This window comes from Phyllobates terribilis, unplaced genomic scaffold (genome assembly GCF_046119375.1).
Source record: "Phyllobates terribilis strain yellow unplaced genomic scaffold, ASM4611937v1 Scaffold_3__8_contigs__length_932513732, whole genome shotgun sequence".
NCBI lineage: Eukaryota > Metazoa > Chordata > Amphibia > Anura > Dendrobatidae > Phyllobates > Phyllobates terribilis.
Genome location: NW_027362763.1, coordinates 844130184 through 844142220, shown reverse-complemented (window position 1 = coordinate 844142220; position 12037 = coordinate 844130184).

The following is a 12037-nucleotide window of genomic DNA, read 5'->3' as shown; positions in this document are numbered from 1 at the left end:
TGTACGGAGACCTATAGATGTGGGGAAGGAATCCCTACAAGTACTAAGGACTGGGAGGAAAATGGGACACCTCCTAACAGAAATAGTAGCAGACAGACAAACAAACAAAATATATAGAACATAGAGGTCCGTAGACCAAGCAAACTAACAGAGTTAGATACAGAGCACAGGCTAGCTAGAAAGTAGTTATACAATGAAGTCCAGCAAAGCCAGAAGGGCGGAGCAGGATTAAATAGGCCAACAAGGTCATGTGACCAGCAAAGGAAAAAACCTAAGAGCAAGGTTCTAACAGTACCCCCCCTTCTAAGAGGATCCTCCGGATCCCCAAGGACCAGGCTTATCAGGAAATCTCCTGTGAAACGCTCTGATAAGTCTGGACGCGGAAACATCATCTGACCTCACCCAAGAGTTATCCTCGGGTCCGAAACCTTTCCAGGCCACAAGATACTGCAAACTACCTCTATACCGTCTAGAGTTAAGGATGCGAGAAATTTCATATTCCCCGTCCTCCACCACCGGAGGAACAGAGGCAGAGGCGTCACCATCCGACACAACAGCTTTTTTTAACAGAGAGACATGAAATACCGGATTAATTCTCCAGGAGGTAGGAACCTCCAACCTAACAGCAGATTGGTTGACAACCTGAAGCACCTTAAAGGGCCCTACAAACTTGGGACCCAATTTCTTAGAAGGAATCCTCAACCGCAGATTCCTAGAGGACCACCAAACCATGTCACCAACAGCGAACAAAACCTCCTGTCGTTTTCTATCAAAGTAGTCTTTAGATTTTCTGTTGGCCTCCTGAAGATTACCACGCACATCCGTCCAAACTCTCTCCAAATCGCCGGAAAAATTCTCCTCCTCAGGCACGGCAGATCCCAACTTGGAGAACGACCCAAACGACGGATGTCTCCCAGAACAACAAAAAAAAGGCGAACAACCAGCAGAAGAAGATGTATGATTTTTCAGAGCAAATTCAGCAAGTGGCAGAAACTCAGACCACCCCTCTTGATTGTCTGCCACAAAACAACGCAAGAACTGCTCAACATCCTGGTTTTTCCTTTCTGTCTGGCCATTAGATTCAGGATGATATCCGGACGAGAACGACAAATGAACTCCCAACCTGTCACAAAAGGCACGCCAAAAACGAGCCACGAACTGAGGACCCCTATCAGAAACAATGTCAGTAGGAACGCCATGAAGTCTGACAATTTCCTTGACAAAGGCCTTAGCGAGAGTTTTAGCGCAGGGCAGTTTGACGAAGGGAACCAAGTGACACATCTTGCTAAAACGGTCCACGACCACCCAGATAACAGTAAAACCCTCAGAGGGGGGAAGGTCAGTTATAAAGTCCATAGCCAAATGTGTCCAAGGAGCACTGGGAACCTCCAAAGGACAAAGCAACCCCGCAGCAGGAGTATGTGAGGACTTAGATCTAGCACATATAGTACATTGACGCACCCACTTAATGACCTCCTTCTGCCATCCAGGCCACCAAAAACTGCGACCCACCAGTCTCTTGGTCTCAGAGATTCCGGGATGACCTGCCAACCGAGACTCGTGACACTCAACAAACAAATCTCTCCTAAAGGTCCCAGGCACAAACAACCTCCCATGAGGAGTGTTAGATGGGGCATTCTCCTGTGCTTTAAGAATCTCATCTTCCAAAACGGAGTCCAAAGCAGCTATCACAACACCTTCTTGTAAAATGTTCTCCTCTTTCTCAGCACCGACTATGGGAGAAAAACTGCGAGACAAGGCATCCGCCTTAACATTCTTAGTACCAGGGATGTAAGTAACGGAGAAATTAAACCGCGAGAAAAACAGTGCCCACCTAGCCTGACGGGCATTCAGGCGCTTGGCAGCATCAAGATATATCAGATTTTTATGATCCGTAAGAACCTGAACGGGAAGTTCCGCACCTTCCAAGAAGTGGCGCCAGTGTTCAAATGCGAGTTTAATAGCCAGCAATTCCCGATTACCAATATCGTAATTCAGTTCAGTCTCCGAAAATTTTTTTGAAAAAAAGGCACAGGGATGTAATCCATCCCCGTTATCCTGAGACAATACTGCGCCAACCCCCACAGAGGAAGCATCAACCTCAACCAAAAACGGCTCAGTCACATCAGGCTGCATAAGGATGGGAGCAGAGGTGAACCTCTCCTTGAGATACACAAAAGCTTCAATGGCCTCAGAAGACCACTGAACCGCATCAGCACCTTTCCTGGTGAGATCGGTCAGAGGTTTGACAATACTAGAAAAATTTTTTATGAATTTTCTGTAATAATTGGCGAAACCTAAAAACCTCTGTATCGATTTCAAACCAATAGGCCTAGGCCATTCCTGTACAGCTTGAACTTTCACCGGGTCCATCTCAAAACCATCGCTGGAGATAATGTAACCCAAAAAACTAATTCTCTGTACAGCGAACTCACATTTCTCCAGCTTAGCAAAAAGCGAATTGTCCATTAATAACTGTAATACCTCACGTACGCTTCGCCAATGAGACTCCAGATCCGGCGAATAAATCAAAATGTCATCCAAATACACAACCACATTTTTGCCCATCAAAGGTCTAAGGATGTCATTAATAAGATTCTGAAAAAATGCAGGAGCATTAGTAAGACCAAAAGGCATAACCAGATTCTCAAAATGACCCACAGGAGTGTTAAAAGCAGTCTTCCATTCGTCACCCTCCTTCATGCGCAACAGATTGTATGCCCCCTTAAGGTCAATTTTAGAGAACCACTTGGCCCCCATTAACTGGTTAAACAGATCAGGAATCAATGGCCGTGGGTAAGGATTGCGTACAGTAATTTTGTTAATCTCACGAAAATCCAGACAAGGACGTAAACCGCCGTCCTTTTTTTTTACAAAAAAAAATCCAACCGCCACAGGAGACTTAGAAGGCCTAATGTGACCGGCGGCCAAACTTGTCTGTATGTATTCCTCCAAAGCCTTCCTGTCAGGAATAGTAAGGTTAAATAAACGACTTTTAGGAAGAGTCGCTCCAGGGACAAATTCAATAGAACAATCATAGTCTCTATGGGGAGGCAAAACCTGCGATTCCTTCTCAGAAAAAACTCTCCAAAAATCCTGAATAGGTACAGGCAATTCTCCCCTATCCAAAGCTGCAATACGCCCGTTACAACACTTGTCATAACATTTATGGCTCCAGGATTTAATTTCACTGGTAGACCAATCCAGTACAGGATTGTGAAATTTTAACCAGGGCAATCCCAATATTACTGGAGAAGGCAAGTTATTCAAAACTACCAAATCCAATTTCTCATGGTGAACACCATTAATAGTGAGAGGAAATTCACAGACCTTGAGAGTAATATTCTTCAAAGGGGAACCATCCACAGAAACCACAGCAATGGGGGATGATAAAGGTTCGGGTTTTAAATTGAGTCTTTCCAAGAATCCCCCATCAATTACATTCAGAGTAGACCCGCAATCAACAAACACCCGAAATTCCATTAATTTTTCCTGAGCAATCGTGGAAGCAGCTAAAAATACACCCTTGGAATTTAAACAGGCAATACGGGCATGACTGACCTTTTTTTTTTCTTTCTTCATACGAAGCTCACAGCCTTTAATCAAATGACCAGATTTTCCGCAATAGAAACACAAGCCTTCAAAAAATCTACGGTCTTTTTCTTGAGAGCGAGGTGCCACCGATCCAATCTCCATCGGTTCACCACTGTTAGTACACACATTCTCATAACCAGAAACTGACATAGCAGAGGATTTGCTCTCATTAACCCTTGCACGCAGTCTCCTATCCACCCGTATAGCTAATTGCATAGCCTGTTGCAAATCTTCAGGTGTAGGATAAGCAATTAGCAGGTCTTTAACCCTTTCATTGAGCCCAGCAAGAAATAGACTTTTCAGAGCAGAATCGTTCCACCCTGTTTGAGTAGACCAACGACGGAAATGAGTACAATATTTTTCCACATTACCTGATCCCTGTTTCAAACGTCTCAACTCAGTCTCAGCTGATGCGACACGGTCAGGATCATCATATAATAGTCCCAAAGCAGAAAAAAACTATCCACTGATCTGAAGCATGTATCACTAGGTTGCAAAGAAAAGGCCCACTCCTGAGGCTCTTTGCGCAAAAGTGACATTATGAACCCTATGCGCTGGGATTCATCCCCAGAGGACTTGGGTCTCAAACGAAAATACAATAAGCAAGCATTTTTAAATGAAAAAAATTCTCGGTGTTCACCAAAAAATAAATCCGGCAAACATACCTTAGGCTCCAAGAAATGTGCTCCAGGACAGTTACTCACGTGCTGACGGAGCTCGGCCACCTCCAGAGAGAGTCCCTGCAGGCGATGAGCCAAATCCTGAACCGACACCATGATGGAACAGAAAAATCTTTCCTTAGAGAATTTGCAGGCTGGACTTACTGTTATGTTCTGCTACCAGAGCTAAGGAAAGAGAGGAGATCTGTCCCTACGATAGAACTCAGCTGAATCCCTACGATGTAACAGGGAACCTGATCCTGCGATCAGACCTGCTAAAGTCCTAAGCTAGTCTGTACGGAGACCTATAGATGTGGGGAAGGAATCCCTACAAGTACTAAGGACTGGGAGGAAAATGGGACACCTCCTAACAGAAATAGTAGCAGACAGATGAACAAACAAAATATATAGAACATAGAGGTCCGTAGACCAAGCAAACTAACAGAGTTAGATACAGAGCACAGGCTAGCTAGAAAGTAGTTATACAATGAAGTCCAGCAAAGCCAGAAGGGCGGAGCAGGATTAAATAGGCCAACAAGGTCATGTGACCAGCAAAGGAAAAAACCTAAGAGCAAGGTTCTAACACTCTTTATATCACTGTAAGCAATTGCAGACACCTGTGCTAATTAGTTTGGCAGGTGTGTCCAATGAAAGGCAGGACTACTTAAGAAGGCTGTCTCACATTATTAAGCAGCCTACATTTTCTGCCAAAATGGGAAAGAAAAAGGATGTTTCGGCTGCTGAGAAGCAACAAATTGTGGAGTGTTTAGGTCAAGGCATGACTACAATCAACATTGTGCGATGATCAGGATGAAGTGTCTTGGCAATCAAGAAGTATGTAGCTGATTCACAGTACACACGTGTGCGTGCTGATAAGGGCAAATTGAGGACTCTTTCCTGCAAGCAATTACGTCAGGTTAAAAGAGCAGCGGCAAAAAAGCCTTGTCATAGCAGCAGACAAGTTTTTGAAGCTGCTGGTGCCTCCAACGTCCCCCGAACAACAAGATGCAGGGTCCTTCAGAGGTTTGCAGCTGTGCATACGCCATCCTGTCGACCTCCTCTATCCACTTCACACAAGCAGAAACGGCCCAAGTGGGCCAAACATTACATGAAGACTGATTTCAAAACTGTTTTGTTCACGGATGAGTGCCGTGCAGCGCTCGATGGTCCAGATGGATGGAGTGGAGGATGGCTGGTTGATGGACACCCCACGCAAACACGGCTACAGCGCCAACAAGGAGGAGGTGGAGTAATGTTTTGGGCTGGAATCATGGGGAGAGAGATTGTCGGCCCCTTTAGGATCCCTGAAGGCGCTTAAGATGAACTCCATAATGTTTGTGGATTTTCTCAAACAGCACTTCCTGCCATGGTTCAAGAAGAAGAACTGTGTATTTCACAGCAAGATCATTTTTTTTCATGATAATGCACCATCTCATGCTGCACATAAAACATCTGCATCTCTGGCTGATATGGGCATAAAAGGGGACAAACTTATGGTGTGACCCCCATGCTCCCCTGACCTCTACCCCATTCAGAACCTCTGGAGCATCATCAAAAGGAGTGTCTATGATGACGGGAGGCAGTTCACATCTAAGCAACAGCTCTGGGAGCGTATTCTGTCCTCATGCAAAACAATTAAAGCAGAAACCATCCAAAACCTGACAAATTCAATGGACGAGAGAGTTCAGAAGCTCCTTTCGAACAAGGGGTCCCATGTGAAAATGTAACATCACCTAGAATAAAGTTTTGAGTTGAAAACTGTTTGATTTCAGTTTCTAATAACCTGCTAATGCTTATAATTTCAAAAATGACCATTTTTTTGGTCTTTATTAAAATGAAAAGGTTGATCGAAAAGTTTGGCGGATCTAAGAGTGTGGCAACCCAGTAGTCATGATTACTTCGAATTCTGACAATATGAGGGTCATGTTGCAGGTAGTGCAGCAAGAAGGCACTTATGGGAAGGGAGGAGAGCCAGGCGGAGGTGACCGAGCGGACCGGGAGGACCAGTAGGAGGCGACCGGAGTGAGGAGCGCAAGAGAGCGCTGTGGCAGCGTGCAGTGCCGGCCAGCGGAGGGTGCCAGGTGGTGGTGACCAGGAGGTGATCAGGAGGACCGGTAAGAGGCGACCGGAGGGACAAGCGCGCTGTGATAGCGTGCAGCGTCCCTAGAGGAGGTGAGTGAGGGGCAGGAGGCCGCGATAAGCGGCCCTACTGAACCCAAGTGTGTACTGTACTGTATTGTATTTGTATCTGTATTGTAATTGTATTGTATTCCCTAGTCCATATTTAATTGATTACCCCCCCGTCCATATTTAAATTGATTCCCCTGAACACCCCCGTCCATATTTAACTGATCCCTCTGACCACATTAAATTGACCCCCCGTCCTCATTTAATTGATCCCCGACCACCCCCCGTCCATATTAAAGTGATCCCCCTGACCACATTTAAATGATTGACCCCCCCAGCCCATAATTGAGTGATCCCCCTTGTCCTATTTAATAGATTCCCCTTGTCCACTTTTACTCATCCCCAGTCCCTATCTATTTGCCTTATCCCCCACCATATTTAATTAACCCCTGTCCATAATTAATTGATTGATTCCCCAGACCACAATTAATTATTTCCCCAGTCCATATTTATTGATATTATTGATACTTATTGATCCCCAGTCCTTAGTTAATTGACCCACCGTCCATACCTATTTATTTGCTTTACCCCCCATCCTATTTAATTAAACCCCCTGTCCATAATTAATTGATTGATTCCCTAGTCCACAATTAATTATTTCCCCAGTTCATACTTATTGATCCCAGTCCATAGTTAATTGACACACCGTCCATACTTAATTAATCCACCTGACCCACTCAGCTGATTCCCCGTCCATACTTAATTGATACTTAATTGATCCCCCGTCCATACTTAACTGATCCCGCGCCGATATCTAATCGATACACTTGCACATCCCTAATTGATCCCCGTCCATACACCTATATATAAATAATTGTGTTTTGTACTTGTACATATATACTGACTGTATCCCCATATTTAGAATGACGTCCATGTTGGCCGGAGCCGTGCAGTGTACATCTTGCGCAATGTATGCATTCCCTGAGCTACCGCTCAGGGATCCATACTGCTGCGAGAGATGTGAGCATATCGTGCACTTGGAAGCCCAAATCCTGGATCTAAGTGCTCAGATAGCGGTACTGAGGAGCATCGACAACATGGAACGGAGTTTGCTGCTCACCGAGCAGACACTCAATGGGTCAACACTGGGGGTGGAGCTTAGTGGGGAAGCGCAGGCTGAACAGGCAGGGAGCTGGGTAACAGTTAGAAGGGATAGAGGGAAGAAGTATAGGAAGGCTGGTTCAGAACCGGCATTATTGGAGCACGACAGATCCTCTGACCGCCGGGGGAGTGTATGCTCCAGTAATGAGGGGGAGGGGGGAAGTGTAGGGCAGGCTAGACAGGTCCTGGTAGTGGGTGACTCTATTATTAGGGGGACAGACAGGGCAATCTGTCACAAAGACCGGGATCGCCGAACGGTGTGCTGCCTCCCTGGCGCTCGAGTCCGGCACATCGCGGATCGGGTTGACAGGTTACTGGGTGGGGCTGGCGAAGACCCAGCGGTCATGGTCCACATTGGCACCAATGACAAAGTGAGTGGTAGATGGAGGGTCCTTAAAAATGATTTCAGGGATCTAGGTAGGAAGCTTAGGGCAAGGACCTCCAAGGTAGTTTTCTCAGAAATACTACCAATCCCGCGAGCCACACAGGAGCGCCAACGGGAGGTTAGGGAGGTGAATAAGTGGCTAAAGTGTTGGTGCAAGGCAGAAGGGTTTGGGTTCATGGAGAACTGGGCCGACTTCGCTGTCGGCTACAGGCTCTACCGTAGGGACGGGCTGCACCTCAATGGGGAGGGTGCAGCGGTGCTGGGGAAGAAGATGGCTAATAGGTTGGAGGAGTTTTTAAACTAGAGACGGGGGGGGAAACCAAGGAAATAGGTGGGATGTGAGGCAAGCAAGGGGGAAGGGGAGAAGTGAATATAATGAGGGTGGAGAGGGGGGTGGGGATAGTACAGTTAGATCGTTAGAGAAGAATAGGATGCTAAATAACCCCAAAGTTTTATCTTGCATGCTGACCAACGCAAGAAGCCTGACCAATAAGGCGGATGAGCTGCAGGCGCTTATATCGGAGGAGAGGTATGACATCGTAGGTATAACAGAGACTTGGCTAGACGATAGCTACGACTGGGCGGTAAATTTATTAGATTATAGTTTATTTAGAAGGGACCGGAAACAGGGGAAGGGCGGAGGAGTCTGCTTATATGTAAGGTCACGTCTAAAGCCCAGACTAAGGGAAGATCTAGGAGAGGGAGAAGAGGGGGTCGAGTCCATGTGGGAAGAGATAGAGGGGGCAAAAAATAATAATAAAATATTACTGGGGGTCTGCTATAAGCCACCTAATATAACAGAGGAGAATGAGAAACTGCTATTAGGACAAATAGACAAAGTAGCAAAACATAATGAGGTGATTGTAATGGGGGACTTCAACTACCCGGATATTGACTGGGAAACAGAAACCTGTAGATCGCAGAAAGGAAAAAGGTTCTTGACAAATATCAAGGATAATTATCTCTCCCAACTAGTGCAGGAACCAACGAGAGGGAAGGCCGTGTTGGATTTAATATTGACTAATAGGCCTGATAGAATAACTGAGGTACAGATAGGGGGGCACCTAGGTAATAGCGATCATAATATTATCAATTTCAAAATGCCCTTTAGTAGGGTTATCAATAAGCGAACAACTAAAACATTAAACTTTAGGAGGGCGAAGTTTGATCAGCTGAAAGAAAACCTTCAACTTATAGACTGGGACAAAGTTCTTAATCAAAGGAATACGAATAGTAAATGGGAAACCTTCAAAAGAATTCTGAATACTCAGTGCGAGAGGTATATACCGTATGGGAATAAAAGGGCCAGAAATAAGAGGAAACCAATATGGTTGAATAAGAACGTAAAAGGGGCGTTAAATAGCAAAAAAGAGGCATTCAAGAGATTAAAACAGGAAAACAGCAAGGAGGCACTAATGTGTTACAAGGAAAAAACGAGAACCTGCAAAAAACAAATAAAAATAGCGAAGGAGGAAACAGAGAGACGTATTGCTAGGGAAAGTAGATCAAATCCCAAACTGTTCTTTACGTATATAAATAGTAAAAGGATTAAATCGGATAATATTGGACCGATAAAAAGTGATGAAGGCAAAATCATAGAGAAAGATGAGGATAAAGCTAATCTATTAAATAAATTTTTTTCGTCAACTTTCACAAAGGAAAAAGAACTAACAGGAGAAATGAGAAGTGACAAGCTTAATCCTCCACTAAGTATGACAAATCTAACCCAAGCTGGGGTACAGAAACGCCTCAGTAACATTAAAATAAACAAATCACCAGGACCTGATGGCATACACCCACGGGTACTAAGGGAACTAAGTAATGTGATAGACAGACCGTTAAATCTTATATTTAAGGACTCTGTTGAGACTGGGTCTGTGCCACTTGATTGGCGACAGGCGAATGTAGTGCCAATATTCAAAAAGGGAGTCTGACGTCCGTTGTGGGCAAAATTTTTGAAGGCTTTATTAATGAGGCAATCATGGAGCATCTTGATGCTAATAATCTATTAACCCCGAACCAACATGGATTCATGAGGAATCGCTCCTGCCAAACAAACCTGATTGACTTCTACGAGGAGGTTAGCTCTCGAGTAGATCAGGGGGAACCAGTGGATGTCGTGTATCTCGACTTCTCAAAAGCGTTCGATAGCGTGCCACATAATAGGTTGGTATACAAAATGAGAATGATTGGGCTGGGGGAAAATGTCTGCAAGTGGGTAGCTAACTGGCTAAAGGATAGAAGGCAGAGGGTGGTTATAAATGGAATATACTCAGATTGGGTAAGCGTCACTAGTGGGGTACCACAGGGGTCTGTACTAGGCCCAATGTTATTTAATATCTTTATTAACGACATAGTCAACGGGATAAATAGTAAAATATCAATATTTGCAGATGACACAAAGTTATGTAAAACAATTAATACAAAAGAGGACAGTGCAGACCTACAGAGGGATTTGGATAAGCTGGGTAGGTGGAGCATTAAATGGCAAATGAGGTTTAACGAGGAGAAATGTAAGGTCATACATATGGGAAGGAAAAATGGAAGTCACCAGTACTCACTGAATGGGAAATCATTGGGGAATTCAGAGATGGAGAAGGACTTGGGCATCTTGATTGATAGCAAACTAAATTGGAGTGCCCAAAGTCAGGCCGCTGCTGTAAGGGCAAACAGGGTAATGGGATGTATCAGAAGAGGTATAGCTGCAAAGGAGGAGAACATTGTTCTTCCACTGTACAAAGCACTGGTCAGACCACACTTGGAATACTGTGCTCAGTTATGGGCCCCAATATATAGAAAGGATATAAATGAGCTTGAAAAGGTACAAAGGAGGGCAACAAAATTAATAAAGGGAATGGAGGGACTGCAATACCCAGAGAGGTTGGCAAAACTAGGACTATTCAGCCTGGAAAAGAGAAGGTTGAGGGGGGACATAATAAATGTGTACAAATATGTTAGGGGACAGTATAGAGACCTTGGCCGGGATTTGTTCAAAAGGAGGGATATTACGGTAACAAGAGGGCATTCACTAAGACTGGAAGAGAAAAGGTTTCAGCACCAGCATAGGAAGGGGTTCTTTACGGTAAGAGCAGTGAGAATATGGAATTCACTGAGTGAGGAGACGGTAATGTCGGATTCACTAAACCAGTTCAAGCGGGGACTGGATGCATTTCTAGATACCAGGCAGATTTCAGCATATACTTAAAAATAAAATAAAATAGTAGGTTGATACAGGGATTTATTCTGACTGCTGGTTTCAGAGTCGGGAGGGAATTTTTCCTCAGGTGAAGATTGGCCAAATCATTTGGGGTTTTTGCCCTCCTCTGGATCAACCTTAGCAATTACAGAACTAACAGGTCGAACTTGATGGACGCAAGTCTTTATTCGGCTTTACTAACTAACTAAATGTGTCTTGCGCATCTCGGAGCCCCAAAATTATTTTCCGGGCTAGATGCAGCTAAAAATTATTATTAATTTTAAATCTGGTGGAGCTTAGTATAGATGGCCTAATAGGATCAGTGCTGCACACTGCTACAAAGCCCAAATTATTTTCCAGCCAAGATACAGATAAACATGATTAGTAATTTTAAATCTGATGGAGCTTATTATAGATGGCCTAATAGAATCAGTGCTGCACACTGCTACAAAGCCCAAATTATTTTCCAGCCAAGATACAGATAAACATGATTAGTAATTTGAAAGCTTAAAACGGTTGGTAGGGTGATTTTAACCAATCATCCATCTTTTACTCTCCCCAGGATGACACAGGGGTAGAAAAGTCGTTTCGGATCCATGATTTGTTCATCTTTATGAACGTGAGTCTGTCTACATTATCAGTGGAGAGCCGCGTGCGCTTATCTGTCAGCAGACCACCAGCAGCGCTGAACACACGTTCAGACAGAACGCTGGCTGCGGGGCATGACAAGATCTCCAAGGCGTAAGTGGCTAGCTCCGGCCATTTATCCAGATTGGAAGCCCAAAAAGAGCAAGGGTCCAGTGACACAGTCATGGCTTCAATGTTTACTTGGAGATACTCCTGTACCATCGTCTCTAGGCGTTGACTATGTGTCAGACTTCTTGTCTCCTGTGGCCTTGCAAAGGATGGGCTAAA